Consider the following 16279-nt stretch of genomic DNA (forward strand, 5'->3'; position numbering starts at 1 on the left):
TCTATTCATTGTCATGAACATAATCTTCTACTTCTCCAAAGTAGATGCTATCCAAAGAAAATGTCAATGTTTATCCAAAAAAAAAAAAAATGCTAAACTATGAGAAAATTACAGAGAACCAAGCCATAATTCCACACAGAACATTCTGTCCCTAAAACAGACTTTTCTTCATAACAGAAAAGGGGGCACGTCATTTACTACTTTAGTGTTTTTTAGGGGCTTAAGGTCCACCCACCTGAGCTCCCCTCTCACAACCCATGTGTTCTGGACATCTTTCCTGGAGGCCATCATTCTTCATCAGCACACCAGATATGCCCACGTAGGAGGTGGGGGGTGGGGGGGCTCACTATGGCGTGGCTCCACCATTCCAAAGTAACATATTAAGTAGATAATACATGGATTTCCTAGGTTGTCTGATCATATGAGATTAAGGTTAACAAAACCTTTTCTAGGAGGTTTTCGATTCTAGAGACTAAATGATTGGTCTCTAGACAAAGCAAACTCAATCAAATCATTGACAGTTTTGTGCATCATTTATCTCATCTCTAAAACAGAAATAATAAAAATTTCTCATTTGTAGATGTCCCACTAAGAACAAAGCCTGGAACATTTTAGAAGAAAAATCAAGCTCCTTGAATATTTTTAATATATTGTACTTCAGGAAACATTCATTTTGAAAAATAAAATTTAAAAACTATAGAAAGTTTGTTAAGTGTCATATACTTTATTAAATTCTTTACATATACTGCTTTATTCTATAATCCTGTGAATGTTATTATTTTCCTTATTTTACATGTTAGAAAATTAAGACATCAAGTGGATGTGATGTGTGTAGTGAGGAGGTGGTAAAGGGAAAATGTTGGTCAAGTGGTCCAATTAGACAGGATGAGTAATTTCTGGTAATATATTGTACAACAAAAACGCAGTGCATACTTCAAAGCAGCAAAAAGTAAATCTTTTTTTTATTTTTTTATTTTTATTTTTTATTTTTTTTTATTGTTGGGGATTCATTGAGGGTACAATAAGCCAGGTTACACTGATTGCAATTGTTAGGTAAAGTCCCTCTTGCAATCATGTCTTGCCCCCATAAAGTGTGACACACACCAAGGCCCCACCCACCTCCCTCCTTCCCTCTTTCTGTTTCCCCCCCATAACCATAATTGTCATTAATTGTCCTCATATCAAAATTGAGTACATAGGATTCATGCTTCTCCATTCTTGTGATGCTTTACTAAGAATAATGTCTTCCACGTCCATCCAGGTTAATACGAAGGATGTAAAGTCTCCATTTTTTTTAATGGCTGAATAGTATTCCATGGTATACATATACCACGGCTTGTTAATCCATTCCTGGGTTGGTGGGCATTTACGCTGTTTCCACATTTTGGCGATTGTAAATTGAGCTGCAATAAACAGTCTAGTACAACTGTCCTTATGATAAAAGGATTTTTTTCCTTCTGGGTAGATGCCCAGTAATGGGATTGCAGGATCAAATGGGAGGTCTAGATTGAGTTACTTTCAGGTTTCTCCATACTTCCTTCCAGAAAGGTTGTACTAGTTTGCAGTCCCACCAGCAGTGTAAAAGTGTTCCCTTCTCTCCACATCCACGCCAGCATCTGCAGTTTTGAGATTTTGTGATGTGGGCCATTCTCACTGGGGTTAGATGATATCTCAGGGTTGTTTTGATTTGCATTTCTCTAATATATAGAGATGATGAACATTTTTTCATGTGTTTGTTAGCCATTCGTCTGTCGTCTTTAGAGAAAGTTCTATTCATGTCTCTTGCCCATTGATATAAGGGATTGTTGGCTTTTTTCACGTGGATTAATTTGAGTTCTCTATAGATCCTAGTTATCAAGCTTTTGTCTGATTGAAAATATGCAAATATCCTTTCCCATTGTGTGGGTTGTCTCTTTGCTTTGGTTATTGTCTCCTTAGCTGTACAGAAGCTTTTCAGCTTAACGAAGTCTGATTTGTTTATTTTTGCTGTTGTTGCAATTGCCATGGCAGTCTTCTTCATGAAGTCTTTCCCCAGGCCAATATATTCCAGTGTTTTTCCTATGCTTTCTTGGAGGATTTTTATTGTTTCATGCCTTAAATTTAAGTCCTTTATCCATCTTGAATCAATTTTTGTGAGTGGGGAAAGGTGTGGGTCCAGTTTCAGTCTTTTACATGTAGACATCCAGTTCTCCCAACACCATTTATTGAATAGGGATTCTTTCCCCCAAGGTATGTTCTTGTTTGGTTTATCGAAGATTAGGTGGTTGTAAGATGTTAGTTTCATTTCTTGGTTTTCAATTCGATTCCAAGTGTCTATGTCTCTGTTTTTGTGCCAGTACCATGCTGTCTTGAGCACTATGGCTTTGTAGTACAGCCAAAAATCTGGTATGCTGATGCCCCCAGCTTTATTTTTGTTATAGAGAACTGCCTTAGCTATACCGGGTTTTTTCCGGTTCCATACAAAACGCAGAATTATTTTTTTCAAATCTTGAAAGTACGATGTTGGTATTTTGATATGAATGGCATTGAAAAGGTAGATTGCTTTGGGAAGTATAGACATTTTAACAATGTTGATTCTTCCCATCCTTGAGCATGGTATGTTCTTCCATTTGTTAATATCCTCTGCTATTTCCTTTCTGAGGATTTCATACTTTTCTTTATAGAGGGCCTTCACCTCCTTCGTTAGGTATATTCCCAGGTATTTCATTTTCTTTGAAACTATGGTGAAGGGAGTTGTGTCCTTAATTAGCTTCTCATCTTGACTGTTATTGGTGTATACAAAGGCTACTGACTTGTGGACATTGATTTTATATCCTGAAACATTCCTGTATTTTTTGATGACTTCTAGGAGGCTTGTGGTTGAGTCTTTCGGATTCACTAAGTATAAGATCATGTTGTCAGCAAAGAGGGAGAGTTTGACCTCCTCTGCTTCCATTTGGATTCCCTTTATTTCCTTGTCTTGCCTAATTGTATTGGCTAGAACTTCCAGCACTACGTTGAATAGTAAAGGTGACAGAGGACAACCTTGTCTGGTTCCAGTTCTAAGAGGAAAAGCTTTCAGTTTTACTCCAGTCAGTAAAATATTGGCTGTGGGTTTGTCATAGATAGCTTCAATCAGTTTTAGAAATGTGCCACCTATGCCTATACTCTTCAGCGTTCTAATTAGAAAAGGATGCTGGATTTTATCAAATGCTTTTCCTGCATCTATTGAGAGGCTCATGTGATCTTTATTTTTGCCTCTGTTAATATGGTGGATAATGTTTATGGACTTGCGTATGTTAAACCAGCCTTGCATCCCTGGGATGAAGCTTACTTGATCATGACGAATGACTTTTTTGATGATAAGCTGTAATCTATTGGCTAGGATTTTGTTGAGGATTTTTCCATCTATATTCATGAGTGAGATTGGTCTGAAATTCTCCCTTTTCTTTGGGTCTTTTCCTGGTTTTGGTATCAGGTTGATGTTTGCTTCATAGAATGTGTTGGGGAAGATTCCTTCTTCCTCAATTTTTTGGAATAATTTCTGCAGTACAGGAATAAGCTCTTCCTTGAAGGTTTGATAGAATTCTGGAGTGAAGCCATCTGGACCAGGGCATTTTTTGGTTGGAAGCTTTTTTATTGTTTCTTTGATCTCAGTGCTTGAAATTGGTCTGTTCAGGAGCTCTATTTCTTCCTGGCTGAGCCTAGGGAGAGGGTGTGATTCCAAATATTGATCCATTTCCTTCACATTGTCAAATTTCTGGGCATGGAGTTTCTGGTAGTATTCAGAGATGATCTCTTGTATCTCTGTGGGATCAGTTGTTATTTCCCCTTTATCATTTCTGATTGAGGTTACTAGAGATTTTACTTTTCTATTCCTCGTTAGTCTGGCCAATGGTTTATCTATTTTATTTATTTTTTCAAAAAACCAACTCCTTGTTTCATTAATTTTCTGAATGATTCTTTTGTTTTCAATTTCATTGATCTCTGATTTGATTTTGGAGATTTCTTTTCTTCTACTGAGTTTAGGCTTAGATTGTTCTTCTTTTTCCAATTCCATAAGATCTCTTGCAAGATTGTTGATGTGCTCTCTTTCTGTTTTTCGAATGTAGGCATCTAAAGCGATGAATTTTCCTCTCAAAACTGCTTTTGCAGTATCCCACAGGTTTTGGTAGCTTGTGTCTTCATTGTTGTTATGCTCAAGGAAGTTAATGATTTCCTGTTTTATTTCTTCCTTCACCCATCTGTTATTCAACAGAAGATTGTTTAATTTCCATGTCTTTGTGTGGGGTTGAGCGTTTTTGTTAGAGTTGAGTTCCACCTTTAGTGCCTTATGGTCTGAGAAGATACAAGGTAAAATTTCAATTCTTTTGATTCTGTTGATATTTGTTTTGTGTCCCAGGATATGATCAATTTTGGAGAAGGTTCCATGGGGTGATGAGAAGAATGTATATTCTTTATCTTTGGGATGGAGTGTTCTATATGCGTCTATCAAGCACAGTTGTTCTAGGGTCTCATTTAAATCTCTTATATCCTTGTTTAATTTCTGTTTAGAGGATCTGTCCAGCTCTGTAAGAGGAGTGTTAAGGTCCCCTGTTATGATGGTATTATCAGATATCATATTGCTCAGACTGAGTAAGGTCTGTTTCAAGAATCTGGGAGCATTTAAATTGGGTGCATAGATATTTAGAATTGAAATGTCTTCTTGTTGTATTTTTCCCTTGACCAATATAAAGTGACCATCTTTGTCTTTTTTGACTTTAGTTGCTTTAAATCCACACGTATCTGAAAATAAGATTGCAACTCCTCTTTTCTTCTGAATTCCATTTGCCTGAAAAATTGTCTTCCAACCCTTGACTCGGAGCTTTAATTTGTCTTTTGAAGCCAGGTGTGTTTCTTGCAGACAGCAAATGGATGGCTTGTGTTTTTTAATCCAGTCAACCAATCTATGTCTCTTCAGTGGGGAATTCAAGCCATTAACATTTATTGAGATAATTGATAAGTGTTATAGTATTCTATTCGTCTTATTTTGTGAGAGTCCATTGCTTAGTTTTATCTTTTGCATCAGTGTGGAGGTTAGGTTCTGTCCTTTAATTTCTGAGTTCTTACTTTGCTGCTGATCCATTGTGGCGGTCAGTGTGCAGAACAGGTTGAAGTATTTCCTGTAGAGCTGGTCTTGTTGTGGCGAATTTCCTCAATGTTTGTATATCCGTAAATGATTTGATTTCTCCGTCAATTTTTAAGCTTAGCTTAGCAGGGTACAGAATTCTGGGCTGGAAATTGTTCTGTTTAAGTAGATTAAAGGTAGATGACCATTGTCTTCTTGCTTGGAAAGTTTCATTAGAAAGTCTGTGGTCACTCTGATGGATTTGCCCCTGTAGGTCAACTGGCACTTACTCCTGGCAGCTTGCAGAATCTTTTCTTTTGTCTTGACTTTGGACAGGTTCATCACAATGTGTCTTGGAGAAGCTCGGTTAGAGTTGAGGTGACCTGGGGTCCGATAGCCCTCTGAAAGCAGTGTGTCAGAATCTTTGGTGATATTTCGGAAATTTTCTTTTATAATATTCTCTAGTATGGCTTCCATTCCTCTGGGGCATTCTTCTTCCCCTTCTGGAATTCCTATAACTCGTATGTTGGAACGCTTCATAAAGTCCCATAATTCTGACAGTGAACGTTCTGCTTTCTCTCTCTTCTTTTCTGCCTCTTTTACTATCTGAGTTATCTCAAAAACTTTGTATTCTACCTCTGAAATTCTTTCTTCTGCATGGTCTAACCTGTTGCTGATACTTTCCATTGCATATTTAAGTTCCCTGATTGACTGTTTCATTTCCTTCAGCTCTGCTATATCCTTTTTATATTCTTCATATCGTTCATCTCTTATTTGATTCTGTTTTTGGATTTCCTTTTGGTTATTTTCCACTTTATTAGCAGTTTCCTTCATTGTTTCCATCATTTCTTTCATTGTTTTCAACATTTGTATTCTAAATTCCCTTTCTGTCATTCCTAACATTTCTGTATAGGTGGAATCCTCTGCAGTAGCTACCTCATGGTCCCTTGGCGGGGTTGTTCTGGACTGGTTCTTCATGTTGCCTGGAGTTTTCTGCTGATTCTTCCTCATGAGTGATTTCTTTTATCTGTTTCCTTGCCCTAATTTTCCTTTCACTTCCTCTTGCTCTTTAAGTTCTCGTGCCTGTGGATGAGCAGAAGCTTTCTCAGGGAAGTGCTTGTCGCTGGAATCACTGCTGAAGTGGCTATCCACTTACCCTGTATGTCAAAACTGGTCTCCCTCTGCCCCCGAGGGTCAGGGCTGCAAGGCGGCTCAGACCCCGCCCTTAGGCTACTTAGTCGCTGGGTTACCAGCTCCCACCCAATTCCAGCTCTGTGACCCTGAGGGCGGAGCTTGCCAGGGCAGATCACTCTCAATGTCTGCCTGTTACCCAGAGCCAAACACTATTAGCTCCGTCTGGCTCAGCGGCTCAGACTGGGGCCCTAGACAAAGGCCAAAATTCTCCGCACTCCCTCTCAGGCTCTCCCCAAGGCAGTTCAGCTGAGTGCCAAGTCCAAAGACACCAAAACAGTTCACAGGTAAGGCCTTTCTGGTTTGCAGTCTCGCTGCTATTGAACTTACAGTTGCGGGCGGATTTAGATGGATTGAACACACGCGACCACTTGCCGGTTTTCCACTGTTTTAGTCCTCCTCTTGGGGTCCAGAAGTCTCTCGCTGACTCCCTGTATCCTCTCAGGGGTGATGATAGGCAGATCCCACCAGCCAGAGATGCCTGGAGTCCTATATCCCCAGACTCACGGTGCCCAGATGCAAGGAAGCTGTTACTCGGCTGCCATCTTGCTCCGCCTCCCATGTTGTTTCCCCAAAAAGTAAATCTTAATTAGCTTGATTTAATTATTTCACAACTTATACATATATCAAACTAACATGTTGTACACTTTAAATATATGCAATTTTTACTTTTTAATTTACCTTAATAAAGCTGAGGACACACACCCATTCAGTTAGTAAATGTCAAAGCCATGATTTGATTCTCTATTACTACATAAAATTGCATCCCCACATTTTTCCTTGGGAGCTTTACCAGCCCCAGTTCCAGCCCTTCTTCCAGCCTCCTAGCTCTACTCTAGAAGCAAAAAGAAATTATTCAACATATCAGACAGAACCAAGCAGATGAAGTTGTGTAGCAGGTTGATAAAGAATTAGACTTCCAGTTCCAACTTTCTCCTGTGGGAACCTACTCCTTTTATTTCACTTTCTTGTGTTCAATTTTCTTGTCTATAAAATGGAAATGATAATAACGATCTCTCCTTGCAGAGTTATTGCAAGGATTAAATGAGATAATCCTCATACAACATTTAGTGTCTGCTGCTTACATAAGTTATACGGGTTGATACATGAAGACTATCTTTTTAAGCTTTGTATTCCCAGCGCCTACTTAATGCTTGCCTTATGGCAGGTTCCCAGTAATTGTTTAATAAATGTAAACAAGGTAGGCAAGAGTTCATTATCATAAAAGCATAAGCCTACACCAAAACTAGGTTTTGTAGCAAATGAGAAGCCAAAGAAATAACTAAGATGAGATATACAGTTACCCAAAGAAGAAAATGGAAAATTCAAGCAAAAATAAGCATGACCATAGGCGCCAAACACAAAATCAAAGTCAATGCTGGTAAAATCTAAAGGAAAGCAATCAAGACACAGGAACATGTGTGCCTGCACCAGATTAGGAAAGGCACCCTGTCTGCCACGCACCTTCCCAACCTACTGTAAGTGAACATTTGCTGGGTTCTTTTTGTGTACCCAGAATTACAGTAGGCTCTGAGATTAAAATTAATAAGGCATTAGCATTACTCAATTTGCTTCTTTCCTTACCACATTTATTTGAAATGCAAAGCCAGTTGTTACTAAAGTAAAAGGAGATTTCTCCTGGCTTCATTTCTACTAAGACACCAGTGTGATCTACATCAGATGCCAAATGGAGTACGAGCCAGACCCCACTTGCAGAATCTGTCTCTACCAGACAGTGAAAGAAGTGGTTTTTTAAGTCACCTCACTCATGTTAAAAATATAAAAAGAGGAAAAATAGAATGAAAGTAAAAACGGAAGAGAATTTGAGAAGAGGTTACTGTGAAAAGAGCCCTGCTTTGACTTTCCACCCACTCTCCTCAGAGAGAGGAGTTTCTGGTATTTCACTTCTCTCTGTCGCAGCGAATGGACTTTCAAGGCACCATTTGAAGATTAGATCTTTTCTGCAGTTGATGGGCAAAGAAAACTGAAGTTTGAGCTGGCCCAAGTGATCTGCAGCAGGGTCCTCAATGGGGTGACCCTATTGGGATGGAGCTTCACTCCTAAAGTTTTGTTGAAACAGCGCTTGATAGAGAAAGCTGGCATGAAGAAATCCCAGGAGGAAGGCTCTGGAAGACACTTCATTCCTGGGGGCTGTTGAAAGGGAGTCACAAACAGCAATGAAGTATAGAGGTGAACTTGACCAAGTCAACAGTACAGAGGTGAACCTGACCAAGTCAACAAACCTGACAATGAGAAGTCTCCAGGGATAAGAATCTCAGAAGAACCCTCAAAATTCCTACAATGAACCCAGACTTTTCTATCTTTTGATTTGTATGCTTCGTGAGATCAACAGCATCAGAAACAAGCTCCAAAACTGGAAGGAGACGATGGTTGAGGAAAACATAAAGCCCAGAAAAGCGGAAACTAGCCACAACACTCCCACCGTGTCCAACAACTAGTGAACCAGCCACCTCATGTCCATCAGCTAGGCGAAAGGACTGAAGTGAATCACGTTCTGTTTGTATTAACACACGGACTTGGCAAGTCCGATTTATTCGTTGAAACTAGGTTTGATTCCTAAAAGCGAAAGTAGGATATGCTAACACCTAAGTGTAAGCAGAAAAGTTATGGAAACTTCTGACTCAGCAGCAAGAAATAATTACTTTCATTGGATGCCTTAAGTAGAGCTGAGATAATACAGTTGTGTTTACATTACATATCATGAGTCATGTTTTTCCACAAAGGTCTGAATCTCACAGACCTTCTATCTATCTGTCTCTATCTCTCTGTGTGTCTCTCTCTCATCTTTGGACTTATTATTAAAAGGAATTGGAAAAAACTGATATTACAATGTACCAAAAGAGACAAATAGTATTCTCAACACAATTTAATTTCCATCTCTATTAATCAGTGTTCTGTTACAGAGATCATAACTCACACATAAAGCACTTTGCCCAAACAGTGCCTTGCACATAGTAAGTTCTTAAAGAATAAAAGCTATTATTGCTTTAAACACTACCTCCTGGGCACTGATGAGGAATAAGTATTCCATGAATCACTTCCTTGTTTCTCTTTGCATGTTCTTCTGCCTGGTACTTACAAAGAAATGTATTATGCATTCTCTTTCAACTCACACCTTTTCCTTATAGATACCAAGCCTCTTTCTAATCATTAGAAAAAAATAAACCACATTAACACATTCCAAACCCTGAAGAAAGTTAAATATTTACAAAGTTCGGCATGGTGAATAAAGAACAATTCATTGAAACAGGCCCTATAAGAATGATTGTTTATACGCTTCAGAAAACTCCACTATAAATTTGGGCTTCAACATTATAGCAGAAATTCATCTGACCTTTAATGTTATCACTGCTTTTAACTTCCTCACGGGTCCAAGCGAGGATAAAATGAGACAAGGTCAACAAGACCTGTAGGTTAAACTAGTGTTCTTCGATAGTCTAAATATTTGATAGTGACAATTGCAATCACCTAAATAACAGAATAGGGTGAACCAAAAATGTTTCCCATTTTTCTTCTGCCCTTCCCTGCTCCAAATCCAAATGGTAAGAAGTGCTTCATTTTTAAGCTATCCAAGGTTAACATTAAATTAGAAAACTCTAAACTTTTTAAATCCCCAACAATAAAAAAAAAAAGAATATCTGAATTCCAGTGCAATCAGCTGTGTGAATTCAATTTCAAATTTTTAATAACATGGGGTTACTTTTGTCACCTTAGAGCTTGTTGTGATGTTCACGGCTTATTGTGAGAGCATTTAGGGAATCTCTGGCATCCATGTGTACTGAAAAATAAAATCATTATGGTTATTTGATAACTGAAGAATGTCATTGTCTTTCTAAGCTCTGTGTGGGCATAAGTGATAGGCTTGAGCCACCATTGTATCCATAACTGATTAACATGAATAAATGTGTAAAATATCTCCAAAATAAAAAAGTAGTGCTGACTTCAGCCTTTGCAAATGTATGGTTAGCATAGACTGCGTGGATGGCATGAGCAAATTCAGACATGAATCATTAGAGATGATTAGGAAGATCCCAGCACAACATCAGAAGTACCTCTTGCTAGCTGCAAGCTTTAGTCAGGGCTGAGGCAGCTTCGTGCATGGAATCTATTAGTCAAAAACTCTAGTAGAACTCCCATTGTGGGCAGGAAGGGTACAGATGCAGTGCGGGTGAACTGTGAAGATAAGGGATCTAAAGAAATAGAAAAGGTGTTTATGAAGTGCTTTGAACTCCTTAAAAATAAACACTGCTATTAGGAAGTGCCATCAGCAATGGCTGGGGTATAGAAAGGAGATGATTGTGCACTATTTATTAGTAAATGTGTTTTGCTTATACCTACAAGAAGAGTGACTGATAAACCTGACTCACCACATAGACTGAGTTCTTAATCTCACTGTCACAAAAGAAAAGGTTTTATCATAATAGCATTTTTGGCTCACTTTCTAAGTCATACTTTAAAGATGGCTTACCTTCAACAGTTGCTTTGTGAGCTGTGTTCTTCCCTTTTCTAAAGGCCTACAATGAAGAGCTCTGCCTCCAAATATTACCTTGTCTTCTTCACTTATTAGCTACCTCCTCCCCCTTCCTTTACCTAACATTCCCTTCCATCTACACTAACACCAGGATGTATAAACTTAAGAAAATTTAAGAAATTTTAAAAAACATTGAACTTAAATATACAGTAATCATGAGTAATGTTTTTCAAATATTTCTTTAATTTGCAAAATATTAACATAGTCTTAAAAATATTTTCCAAAGTTCGTTTTAAAATGTATTTAGTATATTTTTAAAGTATTTGATCAAGTAACTTTTTAATTGCATGAAGTGAAATCTACTTATATTACTTTCCTCTAGAGAGTTATTGGGTAGCAAAAAAAGAAAAAAAAAAAGGCGAACAAGAAAACAAGAATTAGTCCTCCCTGGGAGGGAGCTTGCTGCTGCCCCCCATTCAGGGCCGAGGCCTGGTTCTGACCTGGTCAGATGAAGAGGGCACTGTACAGGCTGCTCCTCTACAGAGCTCTCAACCCACCCAGCAGGGCCTCAGAGACAGGGATGGGAACAAGGGGAGAATAGCCCAAGGTGTTCTGCTCTGCTCTTAGTGGTTTCCACTATACCATCTCTTCTGGCTCTGGATCTAGGAGGCTGAGAGGTAGCAAAGACAACCCCCAAATCATGTCATCATACTGTGCTAACCTCAACAACACCATGAAATGAGTACTATTAGGTCAGCCAAAAGATTTAGTAAAATCTGTAACTAAGTTTTAATTTGAGCTTCACTACAAAGATCATTTCAGGCTCTGATTACTTTCTGCATGGACAATTTTGTATAGACAAGACTTTCCACATACATTTTTCCTTTTAGATATAGAGATGCCATTTAGGAGTAAGCAGGGTAATTTCTGGTACCTGGATGGTCAAGGTGAAGAGGCAAACACAGCAATGGGTATATATTTGGTTGGCTCTGCCATGACTGGCTTGTGACACGCCTTCTGGAAGTGCATTACCAGCCTCACACCATTAGGTGGACAGCTGGGCCTGAATTAGAAGGAAGGCCTAGGTTTTCAGTTATTCTCTGGGAAAGACATCTCAGAAAACATCCTGCATTAAGTCCTTGCTTCTTTATATGTTTTTCCTTTCCTCCATTAGTTTCTACTCTGAATCTGAATTTTCTCTCTTTTCAAGGTCTAAGGTGGCCACTCCAACCTCATTACTGAGTTGTTGCTGAAAATAAAAATAAGCTCACAGAAAAAAAAAATAATAAAGCAGGAGCAGCATACTTAGAAATATTCCAAGGAATATCCCAAAAGAAGGAATATCCTTTAGTCTCTGGCCTCACCACTCTTGAAGAAGCACATAATACTTAGAAGGTCCTCTGCAGAGTCAGAGTACATATTTTCAGAATTTATTCCAGAGCCCTGGAGATTCCACAGAAGTGCCTCAAGGACCACCCTAAAGGCAAAAGTGAGGGGCAAATCCAGCAGGACCCTGCTCTAGCACCCCCACAACGCACACACACATCACCACATACACATTCTGTGTAGAATAGCTTTTATTTATTTTAAATTTTGAATTTGTTCAAGATTTCCCTTGAAGGAAAGATATTTCTGCTCCCAAAATTATTGTAAATTCCAGTTAAATACTCTTCTTTTATAAATGAGAAAACTAGGTCTAAATAGATTGAATGGTTACCCAAGACCGCATAAATAATGAGTAACCAAGCAAGGACTTGAGCCCAGGACTATGAATCTGTATGTAGCCTCTTTCATTACTTTGTGGGATTTTTTTCCCTGTCAACAACCCAGGGTTTACCAAGTGTGCCTACTCTTTGTAACCTACATTAGTTTATCCAAAACAAGGTATGTTTACTATTAAACCATTAATTGTACCAATTATGTAGCCTGAATCAATAAAAATCAATAAAACTAAACTTTCTTCTGTCTAAAATATTTTGAAATCTTCCTAAATGCCTAGGCAGAATCTTTGTTCAAATCTTTATTCTGATAAAGCTCAGTAAGATTGGGGGGGGAAAAGAGACAACATAATTATGTGGTCAACAAATGACACAGATTTTTAATTTCATTGATATATTTTCAAAATGTAAGCTCTTGAGAAGGCAGGGAGAAATGACATGACTAAGGTTTAGGCAGACAAGATTTTATTGTCAGTTCAATATTGGCTATAAATGCAAACTGACCATGTAAGAAAAAGGAGCCCATCAAAAAGACAAAAAGAAATCGAGAATCTTAACAAGCAAAAGGAGCCATAAAATAAAACCAAACAACATCTGGACATGAAAAATATAATAACTGATACTAAAAATTCAATGTATGTGTCTAAAATTATATTGCATATAGCTAAGGAAAGAATTGGTGAACTGGAAGCAAAACTAGAATAAATAATCAAAATTAAGCATGACGAGATTAAAAGTATGGAAAACGAAAAAGAGAGGATAACAGATATAAGAGATGCAGTAAGGTTCAACTTTGAAGTCCCAAAAGGAGAACAAAAAGTGAATGAAGCAGAAAGAAGTAATTCCAAGGTTGTCAAGCAAGCCTCTTTCAAAAACGTTAAGGTCAACTAGTTTTAGCACTACTTTCTGCAACAATCAATGCTAGAAGAAAATAAAATGACAGAATTTTAACCCAGGGCCCAGGAATTTTATAAATAATATGATTAGCATTTGCCTAAGCAAACTATAAAATTTATTCTCATTAGTAAACTATATTTAACCAAAATAAGTGAGTATTAAAGCATATGATAATTATATTAATGTGTTTTACATTTTTAGTAATAAAAATTGTGGGGTTTTTTTTATTTCAGGTTAATATGAGGGTAAAAACAACCAGGTTATACAATATTTACATTTGTTCAGTAGAGTCTCTCTTGAAGTTGTGTTCCTCACCCAAAAGGTGTGCCATATACAAAGGTGTGCCATATACCCCTACCTTGTACCCATTAAGTGGGAACACATCAATCCCCTCCTCTCCTCTCTTATGCCTGCTTCCACATTCCCTCTTGAATTGAAATGAGTTTTTCTCTTATGTGGGTGTATATTAGATCTTCTACTGGCTTTATATTAGTATTGAGTACATTGGATATTTGCTTTTACACTGTTGGTGGGACTGCAAACTAATAAAGCCTCTTTGTAAAGAAGTATGGAGAACCCTCAAAGAACTCAAATTAGACCTCCTATTTATTCCACAATCCTATTACTAGACATCTATCTAGAAAAAAAAATCATTTTAGCATAAAGACATTTGCACTAGAATGTTTATTGCAGCTCAATTTACAATGGTCAAGATGGGGAAACAACCTCAATGCCCATCAACTCAGGAATGGTCTAACAAACTGGGGTATGTGTATACCATGGAATACTATTCAGCCATTAAAAAGATAGTGACTTTATATCTTTTGCATTAACCTAGATGGAGTTGAAACACATTCTTCTTAGTAAAGTAAGATGGAAAATGGTTTTAATGCATAAATATGCTCTTCTGGATTTTAAATAACTCTTCACATAGTATGTATTTTTTTTTTTTGCTTTAGTACAAATATGATGCTTATTAGCCTATAAAAATCCAAAGAAAAGGTATCCTAATATTATTTTAGGTAAGCATTCAAATACAATTTGAGTTTCAAGGAATAAGACATAGTAAATATTTGGTATACTTCTCAGTTAAATATTCTTATCAAAATAGATATGACCAAGAGGTAACTGAACTCTGGGAAATTTTTGCCCAATGATGTGACACTGAGTAGTCACTCAGGAAATTTTCCCCAGAGAATTTTTTGGTTGTAGAAGCCAATCTTTAACATTTAAATATGTTCAGAGTTCACAAACATTCTCTCTCAAAAGCTGCTGATAAAAATTTTGCAATCCCTGGGCACATAGAAAGTTGTCTCATGTGGAAGCCAATTAGCCTGAGGTATATTTGAATTCTATTTGACAGAGCATAAAATGAGCTTGAACAGACTAGTATTTAGCACTGTATGCTTTGAAGTTGAGTGAAATATGGATCAAAAATTGCTTAACTCACTTAACAATGAATGTCTGTGGCCTACTCCTTGGTGCCTGAAAAGATTTATTTATTTCTAAAAAGTGAGTCATTTACCACCCACCCTGTAGTTGGATAAACTCAATATTGGTGAAACTTCTTCAATATTGTCTTATTGATATTTATTTCCCAGATTACCTCATGGAATAGAAAATTTAGTATACATGCTTCTGGATAATTATGCTCTATTTTATCGAGCTTGATAAATTGGCTCAAAAAATAATACACAAATGAATTCCTTCACAATTCCAACACAACATAAAGGTCAAAGGATGTCACGCCCCCCACCCCTGGGTTGACTTGATGACGGTAAGAAGGTATCTTTTTATATCGTGTGATCATGCCAGTATAACATGATGTTATCATTGTTGTACAAACAATAAAAACTTAATGTTAAGATAATAACAGAGGCAGCTCCATAATAGTAGTGATTTAGAAAATTATCCTCCTTGAAAATCTAAAATATTTTTGAAGGCCTGTCAGATATCAAAGGGAAAAGAAAACAGAAATTTGAATAGAGAAAAAGCAAATATCAAACGTAGGCACAGAGCATAGTTCATGTGAGTGCCAGCAGAAAAGAGGTCAACAACACTGGAACTAAAATCTAAAACAGAGTTCACAAATCAGAACAAAAGTCAAGCTAGGAAAGGTAAACAGCCCAGTTCAGAGTCTTTCAATATCTAAGTATGAAACCATCAAGTGAACAAGGCATTACGAAAGGAAAACTGGGTAGCCTTGGCCTTTGTATGATGCCAATATAGATCAATAGAGAAGCCCCAGCAGCCTAATAGATAAAGTATTGACCTCCCAATGTAGATCAATAGGTCAATCTGTTCTCATCCAACAAGAGCTATATCTGACTCTTAGACACTGGTAGGACAATGTGTAGTGATTTTAGTTGGAGCCAAATCTCTCCTTTAATACGAAGCCTTCTTAGCAGACAAATGCAATCTAGTAGACATAAAAAAGTAGACAAAGCATGCAATTATAAGCAGTGTTTGTTAGGTTTGACTAGTTAAATAGATGCACTGAAGCATATACTTATTGTATATTTCCTGATTGTCATGTAGGAGAATAGAAAATCCACTTATATTTCAGGTATTCATGAACCAAGGAAATAAGAAGCCATCAAACTCCACCTCTCACCCACAGAAGAAATATCTCTTTAAAACTTCTTTGGCTAATGACAAAGGAACAGAAAAATACTTAACATTTCCAATTCTGGGTTTTTTCTCCTTTTTTAAAGTTTGAATAAGTAATACATTCACAGAGATCACACTTTGAAAATTATAAAATGATACTAGTAAAAAGCCCTCCTCTCTTACTCATCTGCCTAGTGCTACAACCACACCACCATTATCATTGCATCTCACACTCAACAAGGAGCCACTACTATAAATATCCTCTTTCTTCTTCCAGGGATTTTA

The sequence above is a fragment of the Nycticebus coucang genome, chromosome 5 (genome assembly GCF_027406575.1).
Source record: "Nycticebus coucang isolate mNycCou1 chromosome 5, mNycCou1.pri, whole genome shotgun sequence".
Classification (NCBI taxonomy): domain Eukaryota; kingdom Metazoa; phylum Chordata; class Mammalia; order Primates; family Lorisidae; genus Nycticebus; species Nycticebus coucang.